Source organism: Falco punctatus (assembly GCF_963210335.1).
Source record: "Falco punctatus genome assembly, chromosome: 12".
NCBI classification, from domain to species: Eukaryota; Metazoa; Chordata; class Aves; order Falconiformes; family Falconidae; genus Falco; species Falco punctatus.
Window position 1 is genome coordinate 23,842,284 of NC_137592.1, and position 8,616 is coordinate 23,850,899.

At 43.8% G+C, this 8,616-nt stretch overlaps 1 protein-coding gene across 6 annotated transcripts in view; it reads left to right on the forward strand.

Annotated features, from left to right (window-relative positions):
- Window positions 1-8,616, forward strand: part of PROX1 (prospero homeobox 1) — a 62,440-nt gene that overhangs the window by 34,847 nt on the left and 18,977 nt on the right. The window lies entirely within an intron of this gene.

The window sequence follows — 8,616 nt, forward strand, 5'->3', positions numbered from 1 at the left end:
GGCAGGAGTGGTGAGAGGAAACCTGAAGGCAGTAAATGCAGATCGTGGTGGCACCAGAGAGCTACTGCTGTAGCCAGGGGGATTGGGACACATGGCGATGGGCAAACTGACGCCCCACTCTCTAGAAAGATGGTGGTTGGGAGAAAAGTGTGTTTACTGGAGCATCCAATAGTTGAGGTATTTTTCATTTGTGTTTTTAAAATAAAAGCATCCTTTCCAACTATTTCTCTCTCCTCATAAGTGATAATGGAAGAGGCATTAGCCTTTCCATTGCCTGAGCCAACCTGTTTTTTTCTAAGAGGTGTCCAGGATGTTCAGCCAATTGAGTGATCTAATTAGCTGAAAATTGTTAATTTCCTTTACCTTATAAAGCACCTAACACAGAAACTGTTAAATAATGTTAAGTGTCAGACTTAAACTGAGAACATTGGGCCATATGCTGCCGTGGCTTTCGCGCCAGAAAGTGTAGCAACTTACTCCAAAACCTGCCTCCAATTCCTGTGTAGAAGCCAAAGCCTCCTGCTTGATATGCTGCCACACCAACTCACAGCGCTAAGATGGTCCCACGCAGCAGCTCGCTGCGCTTAGGGAAAAGAGCATGTGTATGAGGGGAGGTGATGGGCTGGATAAATGTGGCAGCAGCCAAGACACCAGCAAGGGTTATTGCAGACGCTGCCCTTATGAGCACAGGAGAACCGATGGCAGGGCAGTGCTGCTCAGGGCAGAGTTATCCTGGAGACAACAGCAGATCCGTGCCTGCAGCTGCTGATTGTGCAGGTTCCTAGTCTGCGGAGGGCCCAGTGGATAGGTGCCTTGTACCCCTTCATTAAAGCAGGGGGGTTCCTGGCTCGGTGGGATGCATGCAAGGAAGGGACTGGTCCCAGTGTCACCAGCCTCCCTGCAAGCCCACAGAGAAGTGGCTTCAGAAGTAGTGTGATGCCTCACTGTGTTACTGCTGGCTTGATCCCAGCATTGCTCTGATGCAGTGTCTTACAGGTAGGGAGGGATGGGGAGGGGCTTGTCCTCGGTAGGTTTCCTTCATGACAGGCTGTGGCGGCTATGGGAATAAATGCTTAGGCGCCAGCTTGCCTCCAAGGCCTGCAGGCTTAAATCTTCCTCGTGTGAGGAAGGGGCTCAGGGCTGTGCGTGGGTGATGCAAGTGGAGTTTCTCAAGCATCTCCTTTAGGAAGGTTGCACCGGGCCAGCAAAGCTCACCTTACCCTGACTGGTGGTGAGGGATGCCTGTGCACATCTAGTTTGTACTTTGTATGAGGTTTTCTCAGCAGTATTTCCCCTGAATCTCTTCTGCTGTTTCTGTGCTCATGCTGGTGCAGACCGCTGTGCACACATATTAAAGCTAGACCTGGAGCTACCCATGATGAGACTGGTCCCCCTATAGTGGACTTGCTCATCATCCTGGAGAGGTTCTCCATCACTTGTCTAATAGATGCTGTTTATACCTTATCCTTGGGTTAAGAGGCTCCCTGCAGAGTCCCTCTCTATAGCTACTGTCTACATCATCCAACTAGAAGCTTCTCCCTCTCACCCCCTCCAACCTGTTTACCTCCCATTACCACGACCTTGCGCCCTGCAACATGAACAGCTTTCACCAGCTGAAGACCTCTGATCCTAAGTCCACTAGAGATTTTGGCTTTCCTATTTGGCAAGGCGACTTGTTGCCCACCAGGTCAACATGAATAAAGACTTTTTAAATCCATGTCCTGCAATTGCAAACCCCCACCCCACCCCCCAAAACAAGAAACCTGCCTCCGAATAATTTAACCTCTCCTGGCAGCCTGATATCTTGAGCTGTCTGTTCTGCACTTGTATATTTCTGCTCTTAATTAGGATCAAAAAAATCCAAGCACACACTCACCAAGAATTCTACTTTATATAAAATTTGAAAGTAAAATCAATCCTGGCCCAATCTTATCATTTTTAAAGTATGTTTATCCAGCTTTGTAGTAGGAACAAGCAGACTGTTTGAAGGCCACATAGTTTTCAAACCTTGGTTGCAACACGTTGCCCCATTTTGAAACCGTCTTTATCTAGCCGAGAAAACTAAAATCTGTTTGACAAAGTAGCACTCCAGCCAGTTTATCTTGCAATATGGCTTTAGCTCACAGAGCCTATTGATTTCCTTAAATTAATGTTTACAGAATGCTACTGAATTTCACTCAACGGGACATTGTTCTTTTGAAGCTTTGTAAAATATGATACAGAGTGTTATTGCCGTTTGTTCCTTTGCTAAGACTGATGAAACTTTTTTTTTTTTAAAGTGCAGCCTTGAACTATAGCTGTTTCCTACAAGTGTGTTTACTCTTGGAACATTAGTAATACAACACACTATCAGACTCCAGCACAATACGGCAGGCAAAGTCTGTAGGTACGCTCTGGCCAGCCTAATCGTACAAATGTAGCTGAAGTTTAACGCAGATTAGACATCGTATGAGAAAAGGGTTTGAGCTTAGCCCAGCTGTCCCTGTCTGAAGGATCTTCAGATTTGTGTGCTACAGCCAAGCAGTTGTCTGACACTGTTACAATATTAGAACGGTTGCGTTGGTCTTGGTACTTATAAACATGGGACCCTGCACTGAAAATTAACATCTAATCCTCTCCCTCTGCCCCTCCAGACAAGGTGAATAGCTTTATGGTTGCCGTGTGCGTGGTTTGGCGGCTTTTGATCTGATCTCTGCGAGGTGCTTAAAAATCTGCTGCAACAAGCACTTGCCTTACCTCTCCTGTCCACCCAACTTTTGGCAGTTGACTGAAATAAAGTTGCTGTTACCTATTGGTGAAATTTTACAAGAAATCACAGCCGCTAATGACTTGAAAATTTTGCTACTGGTTTCTGCAGCTATACTACCATTAGACACATCCGTCTAATAAATCTTCACCATCCGCTTATGAGAACCAACGGGCCAGCCTAAATTGGGCACCCTTATGTAGGGCAGTGTGTACCTTATCCCACATTCAGCAGAGTGAACCACTAATTTGGAGTATGAGTGGGAAAAAAGTGCTTCTGAGGAAAACGTGTGCCCTAGCCCAGCAAAATCAGAAGTGGACCATCCGCAGGCGATGTAAACTCTCTGTTGAATCCAATGGGGCAGTGAAAATTATACTGCTGAGGTGCTGCCCCTTGTCAGCCTCCCACATGTGCTCAAGGAGAGGGACTTAAACTCCCTATTTACTGTGTGCAATATTAATGCATCAGCTGGCAAGGGAGAAAAATAGGAAGTCATTCGGGCACTTAAGACACAGGCTTCTCGCTTTATAAGACTGTGTTTGGGAACAGATGACTTTTCTTTCTATCATTGAGGTTCCACGTAACCAAGTCCCAACCCCCTGCAGAGGGGAAAGGAAAGCCAGCTCTGACTTCTTGCCTTTTTATCTAGTAATCTCTGTGTGGCCTTCCTAAAGCATCTGAGTTTATCCATTTAAGTCCACTCTGTCTGCAGAACAAGTCCCCAGCTTGTGCTACTGCTGTCAGGAGATATGTCTCTCCTTGATCAATATTTACTTAACAAACAGCAGGGGTAGGAGAGTTTGTTTAGAGGAATCATGTGTGCACAAGGGTGAATGAATGCTCGGTAAAGTACTTCACCTGTTTGTCTCCTTTCCTGGGGTATCTTTTCTGCTTCAGGCCTCACGCTGGGCTTTGCTACCGTTGCCCCTGTGAACATGCTCAAAGCCACTCTGCTTTAGGACAGTGTAGCAATTGGCCGCAGAAAATGAACTACTGAGTAAATATTTTATTCCCTGTTCTAGGAAAGTTGAAGGGGGGAAGTTTAGGAACTTTGTGAAATTACTTCTATGTTTAAAATTATTTGATGCCCAAGTGAAAGTAAACTAATCTTCCCAGACTCTTGCACTTCTGGAAAAAAAGATTTCAAAGAGGTTTTAAGTGTTTTATTGGCACAAAATATTTCAAAATTGCCACTGCCAAAAATCAGAAATAGTCTAAATAAAAGATTTATACACAGGTAAAATTGGAAGGAAAGAAGTATGTCTAGTATTTTTAAAGAATAACTTTAGAAAGGTCTGCTATTCATTTATCCAAGTAAAACAGTTGTTTCTGATGCCTGAAGTCATTGCATGCAATTAGCTTTGAGGCATCTGAGTCTAGTTTGGGGGGGTGGGTATTTTATTTTGTGAATCAGAGTTGTAAAAGCCATCTGAAATATTCATGCAGAATTGTCTGAGAAGCAGTTTCTGTTTTATTTACTGCACAGTAGAACAGCCACAGTGGATTAGCTCTACAATACCCGTAACAAAAGCACAACAGCTGATGCATGTGATGTTAGGAGGTGACAAAACAGTTAAAGTATGCTGCTGGCTACAGGCAAGCAGTCAGCAGATGCAGACAAAAGGGTTTGTGACAAGAATAACTCTCTCTCCAAGGCGAGCAGTCAAGAGTATCCAAAATACCAATACCCTTTTCTCCTTGACATTGTCTTCTTACAGTCAGCATTTTATTGCCCTTTTATAGTAAAAAACCAAAACACAATTCTCTGGAATATCGTTTTTAACTTGACTTTCACAATTCTGTGATCTTTACATCTGTATTGCTTTTTCTATCATCTAGATTTACCACTTAAGCAAGAATTCGTGAAAGTTTAAAAGATTAGCTGTAAAGAAGCCCACCCTCAATAGGATTAATGATATGAAATACACATATAAATCTTTGAGCAGACTGGTGACTTGTTTTGTCATTTGGGTTTGGTGGTTTTCCCCTTTTCTATTAAGAGAGAATTAAGCATCTTATTTTGCTAATGAAGAAATAAGGCTTGGGTAGAAATTAAACATTTGCTTGACAATGGGAGAGATTTAGGTGCTGGAAAGGGACTGTGAATGAGCTGATGTTTATTTCAGAAGTGTGAAAAATCAGCTTATATATCTCCAGAAAAAAAAAGAGAGAGAGAGAGAGAGAGAGGCTGTCTTCTTTCTAACCTTTGTAATTCCCCTTCTATTCTCTGTGACATTCATTCAGCTGCCAAGCATGTTTGGCAAGGCTTGAGCCAGCGAGCGCACTTCCAGTGACCGCTAACCTTGGTATGTCCTGACACTTATGATGAGTATCTGCAGGACACAGAAGGCAGGCAGGCTGCTATGTCAGGCTTTTATTATGTACTGCAGAGGCTGGGGACAGTCAGTTTAATAAAACAAATCATCCTTGAAGGTAAAGCAACTGGGAAGAGTAGGAGGAGGAGGGCTCGGGGAGGGGAGGAGATGAGGGGAATGGGAGGGAAGGGAGAAGAAGTCTTTGCTGCACAACCCAAAAAAGAAATGAATTAATTGATAAAAGATACAAGATACAAGACAACCTAGTAATGAGAAAAACAGTGAAGGGCCAGTGATTAGCCACCAACTTGAGACACATGGCTACTTCTAACGTGCCCTCCTTCCCAACAATGATTTTTAAAGTCCTTGCATGCCATCAGAAAAGGAAGCCTGATCCCCTGTGTTGGCTTAAAATTAGCATTGTTTCACTGATCTTCCTTGAGCAACACTGGCTTAAACCTGCTGAGGATCTGCCCTCACCTTCCCAAAAACCGCTGCCTTTTTGGTAATGTTTTCCTTGAAAAGAAATTCAACAAGTATTTTTAAAGCGTATCACTTTCTGCAAGTGTGTACGCTTCTGTGTGAAGGAAGAGTTAGGTCTTACTCGAGTCCAACTTTCGAGCCATTGGAACTATACTTTTACTCACATAGAAATAGTTTGTGCTGAGTATTTTTAACAAAGCACTCCCCCACAGTGCTAATCCAAATGGTTAGGCATGGTAGTTGCACATGCAAACCCAGGAGTGAAATAGTTCAGGTTTGTTGTCCAAGCCAAGGAAAATGCCAGTAGTTAAAACAGCATAAATAGACAAGAGCAGATGAGAGCTTTAATTCCCTCCCCAGTCTTCGTAGACAAAGGGGATGTGTTAACATGGCTAAGGCTTGAGAAGGGGCACTGTGGTGGTGCCTGGACTGCGTTAGGCAGTACAGGACCGATTCATACCAGGTGTAAATCAGTATAACTGCACTGAGGCTGGTAGAGCCCTGCTGATTTACACTACTCCAGAGTTTGGCCTGTGACTTTTACCTTGGCAGCAAAGCTGACTTACATTGAGAAAGCCTGTGGCAAAGTGGGATTTCTTTCTAAATCAGTCTGATGTGGAAGCTTCAGCCTGAAACCCACCTAGCTTCCCCCTGAGCAGACCTCACTGTCTTTCCTCCTGGTGAATGTAAAGTGTGATTCTTTGATTGACTGCTGCCACCTGATGCTAAGAAAATGCCCTGGGTTCATACTAGGGATTGTTGGTTCTATTAAAAGCAATGTAGATGGAGTTTATTTGTCACTGAAGCATTTTCTGCAGATGTTCCTACTTCAGAGATGTTCAGTCAGTTAGGTGTAAAGATGCGCTGAATAGGTCGCCATCACTTAGGGTCAGGGAAATGCCACCCCCATACACATAATTAATATGGTCGACTGATTAATTGCCCACTGAAAAATATAACTACCCATCCATTTCAATATTTATTTTCAGGCTCTGGACTTCACTAGTATTTTTTTTGCTTAAAAAAACCACAAAAACCCAAACAAACATAAACAAAACAAAAAAAACCACTGCAGTTACTCTTTCTAGAAAGGAAGAATGTTGGCCGATGTACTATCCTGTGGAGATTAATCACAGTGCTATTCACATTACAACATGCGAAGTAATGTGTGTAATCCAGTCTGACATGAAAAATTGCTAATAACATCCCAAAAGGAAAGAGCCAGGAATAGCTCTAATGCCTGACAAGTAGGGGAGATCTTTGGGATGTCAGCATTACGAGGTGGAGCATCCAAGGGAAGAAGCTGAATTTTTGGGGCTTTTCAAAGCCCCCACAGGTCTTTGTTCACTAGTATATTTGTGGACTGCTCTCTGCAGCCTGTTGTACCGGGTTCAAAGGGGCCCAGCCCTGCAGATGTGACTCAGGTATAATGAAGTCAGACCTTAAAAGCTAACTCTTAGTCTAAAAGAAAAGCCTGTGTGTCTTTATGGGGTAGGAGGCCTGGAAGCTAGCGGTTTAGCAGTTTCACGCTGCCCACTCCATGGAAAAGCATCACCCCTACCTGGAAAACTTTCACATGTACAGGTAAAAAATGAGTGGCAAAAGCTCAACTTAAAACCCAGGTTGTCACCTCCACGCTTGAAGTTGTCACGGGTATAACACCATGTAGGGAGAGACAGGACTTTCTGTGTTTGGACTTCATGCTTCTCGTGTAGGTGCTTGTAATTGCCTCCCTCCCATCTCCAGTGACTTGGAAGGGAAAAAAGGCATCTAATGTTGGTCCTCTGGAGTGGACACCAAAATTGAAAGGTGTGAACTTTTTCCCAAGCACAAAGGCAAAAAACAAGAGGTTTTGCCCTCGTGAGCTAACATGAGTGTGTACACCAAAAATTTGGTTGTCTACTACATTTCTAGCTTCCTAGTATCGTGCAGTCAGCCACTCCTTCCCTTTGGTTAGTGCCCAGCAAGACCCAGCACATGACCAGTTGTTTGAACTGCATGAACAGAAAAGTGCCTAATTTTTTACAGCAATGCAAGAATGAGACAAGCGGGGTATCTTTTGTAGACCTATTACCAATTGTCCAAACAACAGAGTGGCTATGTGAATTTTTAAGTTATTTCTTTGAGCTGGAATAAGTGAAACAGTTATTTTTCTTCCCTCGTAATTATGGCTGAAATAGAACATCTGTAAAAATGTTTTTTTCCATGCGGCCTGTTGAATGAAAAATTTCCACAGAAGGCAGCCTGTCTTTGGGAGCAGAGAAAAATGTGTGGGGGCTAGATTTCACTCTCAGAGGTAGATGGAGGACTTCTGCAGCCTGCGGGGCTTCTGGAAGCAGTTTGTTAGCTGGTGTCAGGGGGAGCTGATCTCATGCTTACCTACTGGCACAACGTGGCTAGCAAATTGCTGGTGTTTCCCCAGCGGTAACAGGTGAGGGAGGCTCCAGAGCTCTATCAGTTTATACACGCACATTTCCAGGCAAGTTTTCTGAAAGTGGCTTCTAAAGGGAGAACAAATTCCTGAAATGGAAGATAAGGTGCTGGCCCTGATCTGGCAATGTCACATGCATTCAGTAAATGAGTGAGATCTGCCTGGGTGTCTGCTGGCCACAGGAATGGTTGAAGTGGCCCCTACTGCAGGTCAGAGAACTCCTCTTGCTGGAGTGGGCAAAGAATAGCAGTGAGGGAATACTTGCTATTATAAGCATGCTGGCTACTGGCCGGCCGTGTATTAGCAGTTCTGGAGCTGTGAAGCCATATTTCCGTAATAAAAATGGAAAATAATACCTTTATGGAGATGACCTCAACCTTGTAACAGACATATGCTTCATTACAGTGATTGCTTTTGAATCATTTAAGGCAGAGGGTAAGAAGGTGGTCCTGGTGCTTGAGACACCTATTTAGGATGAATTACCAAAGTTTTGATGTAGCTGTGTTTTTTAACATTCACCCATTGTTCAGAGGCTTCTGAGAGTGGCATGCTCCTGCTAGCTGGCTGTTTGGTTCACCCATGAAGAGACAGTGACATTTAGAAAACCCAGATGAGTTTAACTCATCCCAGCTCAGTAGCCA